The sequence below is a fragment of the Pongo abelii genome, chromosome 3 (genome assembly GCF_028885655.2).
Source record: "Pongo abelii isolate AG06213 chromosome 3, NHGRI_mPonAbe1-v2.0_pri, whole genome shotgun sequence".
In the NCBI taxonomy this organism is placed as follows: domain Eukaryota; kingdom Metazoa; phylum Chordata; class Mammalia; order Primates; family Hominidae; genus Pongo; species Pongo abelii.
In genome coordinates this window covers 176,433,430-176,453,874 of record NC_071988.2, presented here as the reverse complement: position 1 = coordinate 176,453,874, position 20,445 = coordinate 176,433,430, and the positions used below count along the sequence as shown (strand labels likewise).

At 40.9% G+C, this 20,445-nt stretch overlaps 1 pseudogene; it reads right to left on the bottom strand.

The window, feature by feature from the left end:
• Nucleotides 1-2,343: 2,343 nt before the first annotated feature.
• LOC100462450 (methylosome protein WDR77-like) lies at nucleotides 2,344-4,425 on the bottom strand (annotated as a pseudogene).
• Between the last annotated feature and the right edge of the window lie 16,020 nt (nucleotides 4,426-20,445).

Here is a 20,445-nt window from a genome sequence, read left to right as displayed (position 1 = left end):
GAAAAACAAATATGAAAATATCCAATCAAAGTCTGCTACCAACTTTACTTTTAAAAAATCCTCAGCCCAGTTTTATATAACCATAAGCAGAAATTTTGGAAATATTCTCCTCAGAGGATAAAGTGAAAAAAGTTTTTTAATGTTTCTAACCCTCTAATGAGACTTCTTTTCCTTAAACGGTTGGTCTGCCCTCATGTCCTGTCCTGTAACCTGTTGTTTTGCTTGTTTGTTGTTTTTTTTATCCTCATCTTTTCTGTGATGGTAAATCTGTTCTTTTTTGTCAATGTCCTTTATCTTCCCAGAGCCTGGCAGGTAACCCCACCCCGCCCACTCCGCAGACCTCCCTCCGCTTGCCTTCGGTTCCCTCATCCTCTTCCTCCTTTTCCTCCTCAAGCTGCTCTATTACCAGTAACACATTTTAAATGTGTGGTTGGCTTTTTATAGACAATGGTTAAATTTAATATGTATGATTTATGTTTGAAAAGCAAGCAAGTTGTGGAAAGACTTGGGAATCAAGATTTGTTCTCATTCCTGGATTGAAATCAATTTTGAAGGGTAGCACATAATACCACATGCAGCCTATGGAACTTTATATCATGCTAGACTTGGTTTAGTACACATGGATCAGGATGCTGCTGTCAAAGGTGACATGCTCAAGATTTTGTTCCCCTTGGGATATTCAGGACAGTGTTTAATTTTTTTTTCAATAATTGAGGCCTCTTGTCTGTAATATCTTATACTTTCCAAAGAATTTTCATGTATTTTATTTTTTTAAAATTGTGGTGAAATACACATAGAATTTATCATAACCATTTTTAATTAGACACATCAGTAGTGCTGTGTACATTTACATTGTTGTGCAACCAATCCTGAGAACGCTTTTCATCTGCAAAACTGAAACTCTGCACCAATTAAACAATAAACCCCCATTCCCCTTTCCTCGCAGCTCCTGGAAACCACCTGTTTACTTTCTGTCTTTATGAATTTGATTACTCTAGGTTCCTCATATGAGTGGAATTGCATTTATCTTTTTATAGCTAGTCTATTTCACTCAGCATGGTGTCCTCAAGGTTCATCCATGTTGTAGCCCATGTCAGAATTTCCTTGCCTTTTAAGGCTGAATAATATTCCATTTTATGTATATACCACATTTTATTCATCTACTCATGTGTCAATGGACACTCGGGGAGCTTCCACCTTTTGACCGTTGTGAATAATGCTGCTCTAAACATGGGTATAACAATATCTCTTTGAGATCTTACTTTCATTTTTTTGGATGTATATCCAGAAATTGAATTGCTGGATCACATGGTAATTGTATTTTTCATTTTTTGAGGAATTGTCACATTGTTTTCCATAATGGCTGTACCATTTTCAATTCCCATGAACAGTGCACAAGGGTTCCGATTTTTCCACATCCTCACCAACATTTACTTTGTTTTGTTGTTTTTCAAAAAAGGCAGGCTTACAAGATGCCTCAACTGTTTATTTCACCAGCCAGTATTTCTGATTTTCTTCCTGAGGCTGAATTTTAAAACTTTAGAAGTCTATACATACTGCATTTAGACTTTCTATATCCAGAGAAAGGGGCTGAGAGCAGAAGAGGTCAGGCCCCAGACTGGTTTTGGGTGGGAAAAGTGGCAAAGATTTCTCCGTAACAGTTTGTGTCAGTTTTCTAATAATTGAAATGCCTTTAAGCTCTCCATCATCCACAAAATTTCTTCTATGGCATCTATGACAGAAAAACACTCCTCTTTCATATACACAACACCAGCAGGGAGCAGAAGGAAGGGAGTGGGCAGAAAGGAGTGGACATTAGACAGGCACAGGCCACATTTTTAATTCATCCAGAAAAAGGATTTCTGATTCAGTTTAATGGCAAGGAGTTGTATAAAACTATAACATGTCCTGCCTCTTCCTCAAAACGAGCTGGGCTGAATTTTTGTGATTGGAAGCATTTCCCATAATGGTGAATTAAGTGCTATAAAAAAATAAAATCAATCCCATCTCTATGAGTAGCATAAGAGCTGCTTCCAGGAACCTAGGGATGCCCACATTCCATAACCCACCCAGACATGGCCAATTTCTCAGAAGGCTACATGGGAAGAATAAAACCCTTCTGTCAATTTTTTTGGGGAGTGAGGGAGAGATGGTGTTCAGGGGAGATGTGGGATAGATTTTTTTTAATCCCTCCCCCACTGCCCCACCTCCCCACCAAAACCTACACACACACACTCAGATGCACCTGCATGCCCATTTTTAAGAAAGCTTTGCCTCCCTGTGACTACAGGATCCCAGCATCCAGCCTCCTTCAGGCTGCGAGACGATGCCAATTAATAGCACAGATCTAACGTTTCAACATACTACAGAAGGCTCCTGTGTTATCTCACAAGCTGAGGGGACAGGGGCAAAGAAGTGGACTCTCATGGGGGACTTGCTGTTTGTCTTAAGTCCAATCTACTCAGCAACGCTCTCAGGTCCAGGGGCTGGGAGAGGTTCTGTGGGCACTTGTGGCAGACGACCTGATGGTCCCAGCCCATTGTGGTAAGCAGAAAGTGATTGAGTGGGGATCAAGCAGCATCTCTCACAAGGTCACTGTGGCCTCGGCTTCTAAACACCTCAGAAAGGCTGGAGTCCAGCACAGCTAGTGAGCCATCTTCGCTGTAAGAGGCTGGGAAGGGAACATGGTGTGAGGAAAACACCAGCCCAATGACACATTGGTCTTGTACAGCTGAGCCAAGGGCACCTCTCCCTCTCTTGGTGTCCACAAGGGAGACTGTCCCATTCCCATCACAAAGATGAAGACTTCACTTTGCTGAGGATGCCAAGCCAGTGAGGTGGGAAGGCAGCCAGAGGCACTGCAGCCCACCTGTGACGTCGGCTTGGGACAGAGAGTATCGCCGAATAAAATTCTACTGTCCTCACTGCAGGAAAGAAACACAGAGTCCTTGAGGGGAGAGGCAGCAGCACAGGTGACCTGCCCAACATGAGATCGGTATGAATTCAGTGCCACCTGCTGAGAAAGGTCCCAATCCTTGATGCTGAAGTCTTTGCTGCCGCTGACAGCCGAGAGCACTGAGGGTAGACACAATGTCGCCATGCTCATACTTGCAGAACTTGCTGACGATAAGTGGCTCGTTCTCATCCACCTCCCACAACTCACCAGCACCTGAATCAGAAGCCGCTATGATAACTCTCTCCTCCATCCAAGTGAGGTCAGCCACTCCAGCCTCCATCTGGGCTCCAGCAGAGCAGAAGCCTTCTTTGGGGGTGGCACAGGGGTCCTTAAAAAGGCAGAGGGGACCGAGCGCGGTGGCTCACGCCTGTAATCCCAGCACTTTGGGAGGCCGAGGCGGGCGGATCACAAGGTCAGGAGGTCGACACCATCCTGGCTAACACGGTGAAACCCCGCCTCTACTAAAAACACACACACAAAATTAGCCAGGCGTGGTGGCAGGCGCATGTAGTCCCAGCTACTCGAGAGGCTGAGGCAGGAGGATGGCATGAACCCGGGAGGCGGAGCTTGCAGTGAGCCGATATCGCGCCACTGCACTCCAGCATGGGCGACAGAGCGAGACTCCGTCTAAAAAAAAAAAAAAAAAAAAAAAGTCAGAGGGAGTCGGCTCAGCAGCGGCCACTGAGACTGGAGGACCCGGAGCAGAAGCCCCCATGGGACACGTACCGCGCAGCCTCCAACTGCGTTCCATGCAGGCCGGTGCGTTAGGGGGCGGTAGGGAAGATGGGTTTCCTTCGGCATCTCCAGGGTTCCAACTCCAAACTGGATTCTGCTCCGGTAGTAACTCCCACGTGCTGCACCTCCTGTTTACTTTTGGTTGTTGTTGTTATTGTTGTTGTTGTTTTCCCCTTGATAGTAGCCATCCTAATCGGTATGAGATGGTATCTCATGGTTTTAATTTGCATTCCCCTGGTGTTTAGTACTGCTGAGCATATTTGTATGTGCTTATTGTCCATTTGTATGTCTTCTTTGGAGAAATCTCTATTGAAGTCCTTTGTCCGTTTTTAAATCATGTTTGTTTTTTTTTTATTGTTAAGTTGTAGGAGCTCTTATCTATTCTGGATATTAAACCCTTACCAGATATATGATTTGCAAATACTTTCTTCCATTTCATTCGTTGCCATTTCATTCCGTTTATTGTGTCTTTTGATGCACAATGATTACTTTTTATGTAGTCCAATTTATCTATTAGTACTTTTGTTGCCTGTGCTTTTGGTGTCAGGTGCAAGAAATCATGGCCAAATCCAGTGTCATGAAGCTTTTCTCCGATGTTGTGTTCTAAGAGTTTTATAGTTTTAGCTCTTCAATTTAAGTTTTTAATCCATTTTGAGTTAATTTTTGTATATGGTGTTACCTACGGGTCCAACTTTATTCTTTTGCATGTGGATATCTGGTTTTCCCAACGCCATTTGTTGAAAAGACTGTCCTTTCCCCATTTACTGGTCTTGGCAGCCTTGTTGAAAATCATTTGACCACATATGGATAACTTATTTCTAGGCTTTCTATTCTGTTCCATTGGTCTATATGTCCCTTTATGCCAGTACCACACTATTTTGATTACTATATCTTTGTAATACATTTTGATACTGGGAAGTGTGAAACCTCTGAAGTTGTTCTTTTTAAGATTGTTTTGGCTATTCTGGGTCCCTTGAGATTTCATATGAGTCTTAGGATGGATTTTTTTCTGCTTAAGCAAAAATATTGGGATTCTGATAGGAATTGCATTAAATTTGTAGATTACTTTGGGTAGTATTGACATCAAAGTTCCCATTTTTGGTGATACAGGATCAGTCTTGATTTCAGAATTTTTATCCATAGTTGACAAAAAGAGATAAGGAAAGCAGCCATATGTAATGAGTTTCCAGAGATGTAAATATCAAAATATCAAAGAACATTCACTCTGTGTCCTCAGTTCAGGAGTCAGGCTTCTAGTTTCCTTTCTAGAACTCATTCATCTTTTTTACCCCAGCCTGCCTTCCTTGTAACAGAACTGGATATGAACACTCCTGTAAGAGCGCTTACCAAATTTTCACTAATTGACAGAAATTCAAAATGTGAAATGTTTTAAGTACCCATGCTACTTTTCGTTCCAGAGAAAAATGACGTTTAAGATGATAAGTGGCAAACAACATGCCCACTTTAAATGTAAACTCTGTCCCTTGCTTTCTACAACAGTAGGCCTTTAACTACCCCCAAGGAACTTCACATTTTCCATTTCACATTTGATTTTTATTTCTTCCTTTCAGGTTTGAAAATCTGAATCTCCTTGACAAAGCTAACTTTTAAATATATCATTATGAGAGAGCCTAATTATTTTTTAGAACCTTCATGGTCATTTATTTTTCTTAAGGGCCATTCATTTACCTGTTTCATTCAGTTAGATGGAACACCCATCATGATTTTCAAAGTCATTTTGAAATAATGGAAACCCTGCCCAGTCCTTTAAAGGAAAGAGCTTACTTTAATAGATTTTTAGGGGTATCCTAGCAACCAGTCCACAGTGAAATTTATCAATTTCTTAAAGGGAATCTGCACTAAATCCATGAAAAAGACATTTCAATTTTAGTTTCTTAGGTCCATCTTTTCTACATTGTTCCAGGGATTGGACTTGATTAGATATCTTCACTTTTGAGACTTCATTTAATGACCATTAAAAACATAGTTGATGTTCTTCCACTCAGCATAGCTCCTTTCATGGCATTAGACTCTACCTAACAATAGAAAGATGGATACATACAGAAATATTTCTAAGTTGTATAAGCAGCCGAAAACTTAGTGCGAAAATTGAATATATATTTGTGCTTTTTGTTTTTATTTCTGTACATGCAAAAATACAAGGCAAAATCTTCTTGATCCCAAGAAAAGCCAAGGCTTGGAAGGCATATTCATTCATGCCAATCTTGGCTTTCCTGGGTGCTATGAATGAGAGAAGGTTTATTTGGTTGTGCTTTCAGATATTAGTTGTTTCCAAGTTGTGAATTTTTTTTTAATTCTGAACGCAAATCAAAATAAAAATTTTCCCCAGGTATGTAGACAAGTCAAGCATGAAATAGCATAAATGGAGTATACATTCTGCAAGTAGGATTTAAAATTGAGAAGGCTATTAAAATTAAATAGCATTAACAATTCAACTCTAGATAACCCGGGAATAATGCCGGCATAGGAAATTCATATGGGTGAGCGAGACTTATTCTCAGTCTTTTTGCTATCTTGAAAAGCAAAATGAAATTGTTACGTGCATTGGTCTTTGGGATTTAGAATTCATGCAATGTTTACAATACATTCATTTAGTGTTTGGCTAGATAGAAGTGGACATTTGTTTAAGGACATGCAGGCATAAAAAGTATACACTTGTTTTCATTAGTACTATGATAATTTAATTATAGGGAGAGAATTTTCATAATTCAGCTGGCTGACTAATGTTTCCTTGATATACGCTGGTGAACAAATGAATACTTTAAGCATTTAGTAGCTGATATTTACACTGATAGCCTATTTCTGGCACAATACCCATTAACAGAGTTTGAATTTATATAGAATATTTTTCCTTTCAAAATATTAGGTATTTGGCCAGGTGCAGCGGCTCACACCTGTAATCCCAGCAATCTGGGTGGCCGAGGCAAGTGGATCATTTGAGGTCAGGAGTTTGAGACCAGCCTGACTAACATGGTGAAACCCCATCTCTACTAAAAATGCAAAAAAAAAAAAAAAAAAAAAAAAAAATTACCCAGGCATGGTTGCTCATGCCTATAGTCCCAGCTATTCAGGAGGCTGATGCAAGAAAATTGGTTGAACCTGGGAGACAGACGTTGCAGAGAGCCGAGATCACACCACTGTACTCCAACCTGGGGGACCTCCGTCTCAAAAAAAAAAAAGAAAAAATAGGTATTTAATAACGATTTGTTTATTTCACCATACTAATTATTCTTTACAGTATTTTTATTTAAATGTGCTCTGAATTATTTAAAATTTTATTCTTTCAGTTATTCTTTGAGCTCTTTTAATATTACTTTTGTGAGCCAAGATGGCCGAGTAGGAACAGCTCCGGTCTACAGCTCCCAGCGCGAGCGACGCAGAAGACGGATGATTTCTGCATTTCCATCTGAGGTACCGTGTTCATCTCACTAGGGAGTGCCAGAGAGTGGGCGCAGGTCAGTGGGTGAGTGCACCATGCGCCAGCCGAAGCAGGGGCAAGGCATTGCCTCTCTCGGGAAGCGCAAGGGGTCAGGGAGTTCCCTTTCCAGGGGTGACAAACGGCACCTGGAAAATCGGGCCACTCCCACCCGAATACTGTGCTTTTCCGACGGGCTTAGGAAACAGTGCCCCAGGAGAATATAGCCCACACCTGGCTCAGAGGGTCCTATGCCCACGGAGTCTCGCTGATTGCTAGCACAGCAGTCTGAGATCAAACAGCAAGCCCGCCATTGCCCAGGCTCCCTTAGGTAAACAAAGCAGCCTGGAAGGTTGAACTGGGTGGAGCCCACCACAGCTCAAGGAGGCCTGCCTGCCTCTGTAGGCTCCACCTCTGCGGGCAGGGCACAGACAAACAAAAAGACAGCAGTAACCTCTGCAGACTTAAATGGCCCTGTCTGACAGCTTTGAGGAGAGCAGTGGTTCTCCCAGCACGCAGCTGGAGATCTGAGAACGGGCTGACTGCCTCCTCAAGTGGGTTCCTGACCCCTGACCCCCGAGCAGCCTTACTGGGAGGCACCCCCCAGCAGGGGCAGACTGACACCTCACACGGCCGGCCAGGTACTCCAACAGACCTGCAGCTGAGGGTCCTGTCTGTTAGAAGGAAAACTAACAGAAAGGACACCCACACCAAAAACCCATCTGTACATCACCATCATCAAAGACCAAAAGTAGATAAAACCACAAAGATGGGGAAAAAACAGAGCAGAAAAACTGGAAACTCTAAAAAGCAGAGTACCTCTCCTCCTCCAAAGGAATGCAGTTCCTCACCAGCAACGGAACAAAGCTGGACGGAGAATGACTTCGACGAGCTGAGAGAAGAAGGCTTCAGACGATCAAATTACTCCGAGCTACGGGAGGATATTCAAACCAAAGGCAAAGAAGTTGAAAACTTTGAAAAAAATTTAGAAGAATGTATAACTAGAATAACCAATACAGAGAAGTGCTTAAAGGAGCTGATGGAGCTGAAAACCAAGGCTCGAGAACTACGTGAAGAATGCAGAAGCCTCAGGAGCCGATGCGATCAAATGGAAGAAAGGGTATCAGCCCTGGAAGATGAAATGAATGAAATGAAGCAAGAAGGGAAGTTTAGAGAAAAAAGAATAAAAAGAAATGAGCAAAGCCTCCAAGAAATGTGGGACTATGTGAAAAGACAAAATCTACGTCTGATTGGTGTACCTGAAAGTGATGGGGAGAATGGAAACAAGTTGGAAAACACTCGGCAGGATATTATCCAGGAGAACTTCCCCAATCTAGCAAGGCAGGCCAACATTCAGATTCAGGAAATACAGAGAACGCCACAAAGATACTCCTCGAGAAGAGCAACTCCAAGACACATAATTGTCAGATTCACCAAAGTTGAAATGAAGGAAAAAATGTTAAGGGCAGCCAGAGAGAAAGGTCGGGTTACCATCAAAGGGAAGCCCATCAGACTAACAGCGGATCTCTCGGCAGAAACCCTACAAGCCAGAAGAGAGTGGGGGCCAATATTCAACATTCTTAAAGAAAAGAATTTTCAACCCAGAATTTCATATCCAGCCAAACTAAGCTTCATAAGTGAAGGAGAAATAAAATACTTTACAGACAAGCAAATGCTGAGAGATTTTGTCACCACCAGGCCTGCCCTAAAAGAGCTCCTGAAGGAAGCGCTAAACATGGAAAGGCACAACCGGTACCAGCCACTGCAAAATCATACCGAAATGTAAAGACCATCAAGACTACGAAGAGACTGCATCAACTAACAAGCAAAATAACCAGCTAACATCATAATGACAGGATCAGATTCACACATAACAATATTAACTTTAAATGTAAATGGACTAAATGCTCCAATTAAAAGACACAGACTGGTAAATTGGATAAAGACTCAAGACTCATCAGTGTGCTGTATTCAGGAAACCCATCTCACGTGCAGAGACACACATAGGCTCAAAATAAAAGGATGGAGGAAGATCTACCAAGCAAATGGAAAACAAAAAAAGGCAGGGGTTGCAATCCTAGTCTCTGATAAAACAGACTTTAAACCAACCGAGATCAAAAGAGACAAAGAAGGCCATTACATAATGGTAAAGGGATTAATTCAACAAGAAGAGCTAACTATCCTAAATATATAGGCACCCAATACAGGAGCACCCAGATTCATAAAGCAAGTCCTGAGTGACCTACAAAGAGACTTAGACTCCCACACATTAATAATGGGAGTCTTTAACACCCCACTGTCAACATTAGACAGATCAACGAGACAGAAAGTCAACAAGGATACCCAGGAATTGAACTCAGCTCTGCACCAAGCGGACCTAATAGACATCTACAGAACTCTCCACCCCAAATCAACAGAATATACATTTTTTTCAGCACCACACCACACCTATTCCAAAATTGACCATATACTTGGAAGTAAAGCTCTCCTCAATAAATGTAAAAGAACAGAAATTATAACAAACTATCTCTCAGATCACAGTGCAATCAAGCTAGAACTCAGGATTAAGAATCTCACTCAAAACCACTCATCTACATGGAAACTGAACAACCTGCTCCTGAATGACTACTGGGTACATAACGAAATGAAGGCAGAAATAAAGATGTTCTTTGAAACCAACGAGAACCAAGACACAACATACCAGAATCTCTGGGATGCATTCAAAGCAGTGTGTAGAGGGAAATTTATAGCACTAAATGCCCACAAGAGAAAGCAGGAAAGATCCAAAATTGACACCCTAACATCACAATTAAAAGAACTAGAAAAGCAAGAGCAAACACATTCAAAAGCTAGCAGAAGGCAAGAAATAACTAAAATCAGAGCAGAACTGAAGGAAATAGAGACACAAAAAACCCTTCAAAAAATAAATGAATCCAGGAGCTGGTTTTTTGAAAGGATCAACAAAATTGATACACCGCTAGCAAGATTAATAAAGAAAAAAAGAGAGAAGAATCAAATAGATGCAATAAAAAATGATAAAGGGGATATCACCACCGATCCCACAGAAATACAAACTACCATCAGAGAATACTACAAACACCTCTATGCAAATAAACTAGAAAATCTAAAAGAAATGGATAAATTCCTCAACACATACACCCTCCCAAGACTAAACCAGGAAGAAGTTGAATCTCTGAATAGACCAATAACAGGAGCTGAAATTGTGGCAATAATCAATAGCTTACCAACCAAAAAAAGTCCAGGACCAGATGGGTTCACAGCCGAATTCTACCAGAGGTACAAGGAGGAGCTGGTACCATTCCTTCTGAAACTATTCCAATCAATAGAAAAAGAGGGAATCCTCCCTAACTCATTTTATGAGGCCAGCATCATCCTGATACCAAAGCCTGGCAGAGACACAACAAAAAAAGAGAATTTTAGACCAATATCCTTGATGAACATTGATGCAAAAATCCTCAATAAAATACTGGCAAACAGAATCAAGCAGCACATCAAAAAGCTTATCCACCATGATCAAGTGGCCTTCATCCCTGGGATGCAAGGCTGGTTCAATATACGCAAATCAATAAATGTAATCCAGCATATAAACAGAACCAAAGACAAAAACCACATGATTATCTCAATAGATGCAGAAAAGGCCTTTGACAAAATTCAAAAACCCTTCATGCTAAAAACTCTCAATAAATTAGGTATTGATGGGACGTATCTCAAAATAATAAGAGCTATTTATGACAAACCCACAGCCAATATCATGCTGAATGGGCAAAAACTGGAAGCATTCCCTTTGAAAACTGGCACAAGACAGGGATGCCCTCTCTCACCACTTCTATTCAACATAGTGTTGGAAGTTCTGGCCAGGGCAATTAGGCAGGAGAAGGAAATCAAGGGTATTCAAGTAGGAAAAGAGGAAGTCAAATTGTCCCTGTTTGCAGATGACATGATAGTATATCTAGAAAACCCCATTGTCTCAGCCCAAAATCTCCTTGAGCTGATAAGCAACTTCAGCAAAGTCTCAGGATACAAAATCAATGTACAAAAATCACAAGCATTCTTATACATCAATAACAGACAAACAGAGAGCCAAATCATGAGTGAACTACCATTCACAATTGCTTCAAAGAGAATAAAATACCTAGGAATCCAACTTACAAGGGATGTGAAGGACCTCTTCAAGGAGAACTACAAACCACTGCTCAAGGAAATAAAAGAGGATACAAACAAAGGGAAGAACATTCCATGCTCATGGGTAGGAAGAATCAATATCATGAAAATGGCCATCCTTCCCAAGGTAATTTACAGATTCAATGCCATCCCCATCAAGTTACCAATGACTTTCTTCACAGAATTGGAAAAAACTACTTTAAAGTTCATATGGAACCAAAAAAGAGCCCGCATCGCCAAGTCAATCCTCAGCCAAAAGAACAAAGCTGGAGGCATCACACTACCTGACTTCAAACTATACTACAAGGCTACAGTAACCAAAACAGCATGGTACTGGTACCAAAACAGAGATATAGATCAATGGAACAGAACAGAGCCGTCAGAAATAATGTCACATATCTACAACTATCTGATCTTTGACAAACCTGACAAAAACAAGAAATGGGGAAAGGATTCCCTATTTAATAAATGGTGCTGGGAAAACTGGCTAGCCATATGTAGAAAGCTGAAACTGGATCCCTTCCTTACACCTTATACAAAAATCAATTCAAGATGGATTAAAGACTTAAATGTTAGACCTAAAACCATAAAAACCCTAGAAGAAAACCTAGGCATTACCATTCAGGACATAGGCATGGGCAAGGACTTCATGTCTAAAACACCAAAAGCAATGGCAACAAAAGCCAAAATTGACAAATGGGATCTAATTAAACTAAAGAGCTTCTGCACAGCAAAGGAAACTACCATCAGAGTGAACAGGCAACCTACAAAATGGGAGAAAATTTTTGCAACCTACTCATCTGACAGAGGGCTAATATCCGGAATCTACAATGAACTCCAACAAATTTACAAGAAAAAAACAAACAACCCCATCAAAAAGTGGGCAAAGGACATGAACAGACACTTCTCAAAAGAAGACATTTATGCAGCCAAAAAACACATGAAAAAATGCTCACCATCACTGGCCATCAGAGAAATGCAAATCAAAACCACAATGAGATACCATCTCACACCAGTTAGAATGGCAATCATTAAAAAGTCAGGAAACAACAGGTGCTGGAGAGGATGTGGAGAAATAGGAACACTTTTACACTGTTGGTGGGACTGTAAACTAGTTCAACCCTTGTGGAAGTCAGTGTGGCGATTCCTCAGGGATCTAGAACTAGAAATTCCATTTGACCCAGCCATCCCATTACTGGGTATATACCCAAAGGACTATAAATCATGCTGCTATAAAGACACATGCACACGTATGTTTATTGCAGCATTATTCACAATAGCAAAGACTTGGAACCAACCCAAATGTCCAACAATGATAGACTGGATTAAGAAAATGTGGCACATATACACCATGGAATACTATGCAGCCATAAAAAATGATGAGTTCATGTCCTTTGTAGGGACATGGATGAAATTGGAAATCATCATTCTCAGTAAACTATCGCAAGAACAAAAAACCAAACACCGCATATTCTCACTCATAGGTGGGAATTGAACAATGAGAACACATGGTCACAGGAAGGGGAACATCACACTTCAGGGATTGTTGTGGGGTGGGGGGAGGGGGGAGGGATAGCATTGGGAGATATACCTAATGCTAGATGACGAGTTTGGTGGGTGCAGCGCACCAGCATGGCACATGTATACATATGTAACTTACCTGCACATTGCGCACATGTACCATAGAGCCTAAAGTATAATAATAATAATAATAATAATAATAATAATAATAATAATAAAAAGAATAAAAAAGAAAAAAAAATATTACTTTTGCTTTTTTCATCATGTTTGCTTATTTTTTATTTGTTGCATCTATTATTAACCAGTTAGTTTGAAAGATTATTGTTCTTAAACATTTGATCCTTAGCTCATTGAATCCTGCTTTATTTGTTTTCCTTTATCTTTTGGTTTCCTGAGAGGAGTCAGGTTATTATTAGTTTTTGTTGGCAACAAGGAAGTCTGAGACAGGGTGACAGCAGCAGCAAGGGCCCACACTAGGGAGGTGGAAACTGTTGGAACCCATCCACTTCCCTGGTATGGTCCTTCTCCTTTGACTTCTCTCATCCCCAAGGCCGTCAGTGTTGATTCTCCAAATAATCTTAGCCAGCACCATTTAAGCATCCCCCACAGGCTAAGAAGGCTTTACAAGCCAAAATTGTCTTATTTATTCAAACAGCACACTTGGATTCCCATCACGTTAGGCAGTCCTCAATTCACAACTCCCAGAACAGCAATTATTGACTGAATAGCTGTATGCTGACTTTATGCCCTATATTTGCTGTAAGTTCGTTGTTTGGAACTCAGGAAGCATTTTCCAGAAACATTCCCATTCTTGTGTCTGGGTTCCTAGGTCAGTTGGCAAAAGCCCAGGGAACCTGAACCAGTCTGACTCTTCCCCTTTTTTCTTTTATATATTATTTAAAAATCCTAGCATACTGAAGTCTTCTCTGTATATGTTTACAACAATCCAAGGAATTAGGTTTTTATTGAGTAAGTTTTAAGTCACTCTTTCCAGGGTTAAATGAGGTAATGGGAGAAATAGACAGGGATGGCAAAAATGAGCACAGAATGTGAGCTGCAGTCTCAGACGGCTGTTCCTGGAGCAAATGTGACAACTGGAGAATAATTCCAGCACAGAGGACTGAGGACAGTGGAGGAAGAGATAAGCACAAACACTCGCTAAGTGAAACTATCGAATATGTGGGGCACTTGGGATGGTAGTACAGACACATTTTAGTCTGCGTTTTATCTTCAACAATGCTAAACAGATTTATGAGCACCTCACTAAAATGGCCTATGTGGGAGATCCTCAAGAGATTCCAGAGAGCAAGAGATGTCAAATGGAAATTCATGGTATAGAACTTATCATTACTAATGGTTTTACTCTCAATCTTGATGACCTCCAAACAGTTTTTCCTTAAGATCTTAAATTTCTCAATCTGCAGCTCTCACAGCCACCATGGTGGCAGGCATTCAGCCACTGAACTGGAGAAATGAATACTGAAAGCAGCCAAGACTAGCACAGTGGTGTTGTAGTACCCTTAATTAAAAGAGAAGAGCATCAAATTACATTAAAAACAAAATTGTGGGCTTTTTTGTTTTGTTTTGTTTTTTGTTTTCTTGAATGCTGGTGATTAAGGAAAGGAAAGTCTAATTAGAGGAGGATAGGGAGATTTGGAATGGGACTTGTGGCTGCTTTCAAGTGCTTTGAAAGTTGGTGGCATTGATTCCTTTTGAACTTTTTTCTTTTCAATGTTTTTATGTGTATGTCTGGATTGTTGCCCTCCAACATTCCTGCTCTTCCCTCACCACACACACAATCTTTTAGTTTGGCTCACAAATGAAACAAAAATGGACCAATAAATGAAAAATAAGAAAGGTGGATTCCTGAGATAAACTATCAGAAAGGAAGAAAGTGAAAGGGATCAAAGGACATATTGAGGGGGAAGATTTCTCAAAGCAGAACTGAGAGAGTAAGGAGAGAGAAAAGGAGATGAGAGCAAGGGAGAAAAGAAAGCACGGGACAAAGGGAAAGAGTAAGGCAGGGAGAAAAAGGAGGAGAGAGAGGAGCAGAATTAGGAGCGCAGGAGATTCAGTGAGGATCTGATGTCGGCAATTTCAGATGGGGCAGAGAAACTTTTGATCTCTCAGTTCTTTTAGCTAGTGCTGTGGACCTACAAGTGTTTGGTTTAGATCAAAGAAACCTGGAGTCAGAACAGCTTAAGGACTTCATTCTTAACTCTGGCTTCACATTAGATCCACCCAGGGAGTTTTAAAAGCTGCCTAGACCTGCCTCACCTCCCAGAAACAGGGACCCATTGATCTGGGCTCGGACATCAATGTTTTTTAAAGTTCGCTGGGTAGTTCTAATGCCCAGTCATGGTAGAGACCCTAGGCAGGTCTGGAGACATTGGGGAAGTATGAAATTGGCTTTGTGTGCTTGTGGGATGCTGTTTGTAAGGTAGTTGTCACCCTGAGGAGCTTGTCTACATGTAAGTACTTTTAAAATACTAGCTCATCTAACAAAAGAGGACCAGTGGGTTGCTCTCCTGTGCTGAACTCTTTCTAAGGAGTATGGGCTCCACAAAAGCCATGGGTAACCTGAAAAAATATAGCATCTATGATAATTATCAAATAGGTTCTTCCAACCATATTATTCTTACATTATAAATTCTTTCCTTTTTTTTTTCTTGACACAGAGTCTCACTCTGTTGGCCAGGCTCCCAAGCTAGAGTGCAGTGGTGTGAACACGACTCACGGCAGCCTCAAACACCCAGGCTCAAGCATTTCTCCCACCTCAGCCTCCCATGTAGCTGGGACTACAGGTGTGTGCCAACATGCCCAGATTGTTTGTTTGTTTGTTTGTTTGTTTTTCGTAGAGACAGTCTCATTATGTTACCCAGGCTGGTCTTGGGATTCTAGGCTCAAATGATCCTCCTGCCTCAGCCTCCCAGAGTGTTGAGATTACAGGCATGAGCCACCACGCCTGGCCAAAATATTTCTTTGTAAAATAATTTGTTCCTAGTCTCCTCTTTGGTGGCTCTTCTGCTGCTCATATATACAAAGAAAGAAAGCTCTTTTGCTTCAAACTGTCAATTAACATAGGCAAATTTTTCAAACATTAAAGAATTTTGCAGTTGGTCAATAAAAAAATTACTACAGCTGGATTTTTAAAGCAGGGGCCAAGAAATTTGAAAGAAAAGATCCTTATTAGCTAGGATATTATCATCATTATTAACAACTACTCTTTAATGAGCACCTACTGTGTGCCAGGCATCGTATTAGGTGAGTTAGAGAGGAAACGTCGTTTCATGCTGACTACTCCCTATCCAAGGTTTAAATGTTGTTGACAGTGATTACAAGAGCTAGTCAAACATTTAAAGGAGTTTTGTTCACATTCTCTGAGAAGTCATTGCAGTATAATGGCATCTTTGTCTGGAAGTTAGAAACCTAAGAGACCTATTCATTTCTCCAAGTCGTGGCTCTTTTATTTATTAAATGATGTGTTCAGACTGCATGATTTTGTAAGTTTATGAAAATCATGGTAAGAATAAGTAGTTGGATAAAACTATGAGCTGTTGGGTGCAATACTGATTTATTTCTGGTGCATGGTGCTTTGCAATTTCCATTTCCATTATAAATGTCATTATTTTTGATTCTCACTCCCAGCTCCCTTGTGAGGTAAGCAGGATAGATATCACCTCACCATTTCTGGAAACAAGCCTGGGAATGTTATTTTTTCTTAAGAAATACTACAGAAAGGGCAGTCAGTTTTTGTTTTCTTTCTTGTAGTGTGAAGCAGTGGGAAAAGTAATTGAAAAGTTCTATGATTGCTAAAACAAATATACAAAGAAATGTAAAAGCTTGACTTTTTCACTATGCATTGCAAATATTTTATAAATTTTCATTTTATAAAAGAAGAAAATCATGTGAATTGTTTCTCTCTAAAGTACTCTCCTTGAAAAGGCAGTTCAGTCTCCTAGCAACCAACACTTCTCCAAATGAGAAAAATGTCTGGAGGAAGGGAGAAACTACAATTACACAATGAATAAAACAGAATTCTCATGAGCCTGGAAGAGATTCATAAAGGGCATCTTAGCCCATTTCCATTCTCCCACTGTCAGCTTTGGGGATTCTCAGAAGCTCCAGAGTCACCAGCAAGGTCAAATGTAGTGGCTTACCTTATGCCTAGGCCTGGTGCTGGGGCCTCTTCCCTCCCAGCCCCTTGGAGCTTTGCTCTTTCTAACCTTAAAAGTAAAATCCTCCGCAGTAGTGCTGTCAAAAATGGCAGCTACTAGCCTCATGGTTTTAGGGGGAAAACCAGTATTTTCTCTTCTATACCACCACAACACTTCTGGTCACCAAAATGTGTAGAGCTTTTTCCTATGACAAGCAATTCTCCAATTCTCTGAGGACACCAACTGGATGTCCTACAATTTAACTCAATTCTGACACCATCTACCAGGAGACAGCATCTGATCCCACAGGTTAAGGACTCAGTCCCCCAAGATGGTCCCCCACTTCAGATGTCAATCACAAGTAGTGAGCCCCAGGTTGCCCATAACTTCCGTATGACTTAGCTAATAATAACAGGTCCCCTCTGGCAAAGGCAGCTCACGGAACTCAGGAAAACAGTTTACTTACAAGATTACCAGTTTATTACAAAGAATACAATTTAGGTACAGCCAGAGGGAAGAGACACATTGGGCGAGGTACGGGAGAAGGGATGAGGAGCTTCCATGACCTCTCTGGGCCACTGTCTTTCACAGCACCTCCACGCATTCACCAACCCAGAAGCGTTTCAAACCCCATCCTTTTGGGTTTTTATGAAAGCTTCATCTTGTGGGCGTAATTAATCAAATCGTTGAGCACTGGGATCAACTCAACCTTTAGGCCCTCTTCCCTTCCAGAGGCGGGTGGATTGGAGCTTAAAGTTCCAACTCTCTAATCATGTGGTTGGATTCCCTGGCACCCATCCCGCTATTCTGAGGCTGTCCAGGGCCCCCAGACACCAGTCATCTAATTAGTGTATAGAAAGACATGATTACTTCAGAGATTGCAAGGGTTTTAAGAGCTATGTGCCAAGAAATGGGGAAAGAAGACCAAAATATATATTTCTTATATCATACATGGCTATTTAAATTAAAAGATTGAAATTTTAATTACCTGAAATTAAATAAAAAAGCAGTTCCTCACTCACATCAGCCACATTTCAAGTGTTTAATAGCCACACGTGGCTAATGGTTGCTATATTGGACAGGTCAGTTTTAGAACATTTCCTTCATTCCAGAAAGTTCAATGCTGCTCCAGAGGCTGCTCTGGAGAGCGTCCACAGATTAGATTTGGATACAGAAATTTCAGGTAGAAAAGGTTTCATTGTATGAGGGGCATTGAAATTTCCTCTCTGAATTTTACTTTCATCCTTAGATTTTTCTCACCATATTTACACATTAGGTTTTTTTTTCATATAGTCCTATCCAGTTGAAAAAGGAATTTTGGAAACTGGTAAGTTAACATTATGAATACAACTAAGAGTTGCAGAGGGCAAGAACGGGAGAGGACAAGTACTTTGGGACAATCATGCAATTGATGTTTTCTGTAAATTTAAATCTGAAAGTTTATGGTACTAGTAGGAGCAGCAGGTCAGAAACAATAAAATTCTACCTCAAGATAAGTTAATATGGGATAGTCTGAAAGCCTTAGACATTGTTATTTTTTATTCCATTTTTGGTTTCCATTAGTTGGCCAGCACATGAGCAAATGCTGGCATTCATGTTTGGGAATGAATACGAATTTCAAAAGATATAACATGATTTTCTTCTGGATTTCCTAGTCTATTTTTCTTTCTACTTATACACCACGTTAATAAGCTGCTTTGATGCCCTATGCACGTGAAATAACTCAGTGCCTTGGAGGAGAAGATGAAGCAGAACTGGATTGCAGTGATCCTGTATTCCAAATCCATCTGGACTGAGACCTTGAGAGGACTTGGGTATTAGACAACAGTGAAACCGCCTTTGCAAAATTATGACAGCAAGAGAAATCTGACATAGTTGATTCCATCTTGCTTGTAACTTCAGAGCTTTCCTCAGTCATCTCTGGGCATAGGCCAAGCTAACTTTGGAAGGAATTTAATTTATAGTTTAACCTTAAAGTAAAGATGGTAATAACCCTTCCGAAAACTAAACTGCCTTTGTAAAACTAAAGAAAAGCCACAAGGTTAGGATCATGAGAGAGGGGCCTGAAATCTGCGAAGATGTAGGTGTAATTAAACAATGACTAACCATTGTTCCAGAGGTCACAAGGTTTGTAACTTCTCCAATTCCTCCTATAGATAACAGCACTATTTGTAGAACCTAAGATTGGCCTTTTGAGATGTTTTTCTGAGATGTTTTTTCTGAGTTTCTGATGACTGGCTGTCTCCACATGGACCCTCATGACTCAGTCAGTCCTATGGCCCCACTCAGAGGTAGACTCAGCGCATGGGACCATTTTCCACACCTACGATTGCTTCTTCAACCAATCAGCAGCACCTATTCCGTAGCCCCCTGCCCACCAAACTTTCCTTGAAAAACCTGAACTCCAAGCCTTCAGGGAGACTGATTTAAGTAATAGCTCTGTTTCCCTGTTGGCTGGCCTCCCATGGATTAAACTCCATCTTTACTGCAATGCCATGATCTCAATGAATTGATTTTGTCTGTGCAGTGGGCAGAAAGAACCCACTGGATGATTACATAAGGACCGGTCAGTGAAATATCCAGCTCAGGCCACTGCCAGCACAGATCCCCCAACTGGAGCCTTAGCTCCCACATGGCTATGGGGGCCAAGCAGTAAATGTGTGCCTGTCAAAAATGGATGCTCTTACTCTCTTTTTTTTTTTTTTTAATTTTTGAGACAGGGTCTCCCTCTGTTGCCCAGGCTGGGCTGCAGTAGTACAATCACAGCTTACAGCAGCCTCAGTGTCCTGGGCTCAAGTGATCCTACTACCTCAGCCTCCTGAGTAGCTGGACTACAGGCATGTGCCACCACACCCAGCTAATTTTTGTATTTTTTTTTTTTTTGGTAGAGATAGAGTTTCACTATGTTTCCTAGGAGGCTGGTCTTGAACTCCTGGGCTCAAGCAATCCTCCTGCCTCAGCCACTCAAAGTGATTACAGGCGTGAGCCATCACACCCAGCCTGGATGCTGTCACAAAGTAGTTCTAAGTTGATATTTCTTCTTCCATAAAATGAAAAATATTTCTTAAGAAAATATTTTTACAGATAAGTCTCTGGAAGATTTAATTTTAGAAAATATATGTCGGCTTGAGAGGTGAGAATTGAGCAAAACCAAGAGATACCTGAGAATTTGACTTAATGTATAAAAGTGTGGCTTCCTAGAAAATGGCCAAATGTAAGGCTCTTTGATCTCTTGTACCTGCAGGGTGCTGGACAAGACATGATTGAATAGCAATGCTGACAGGGAGGATGTTTACTGACATGCTCAGGGAGTGATATAGCACCCACATTCCTGCCCAAGGGGAATCAATTCCAAATGAGAATCCAAGCCAGAATTGATCCATAGCACTAATGAAGGTTTAAAACATTGCTCTTTCCATGTGGCTGCAAAATACAGACAGCAGATCATGGCAGAGAAA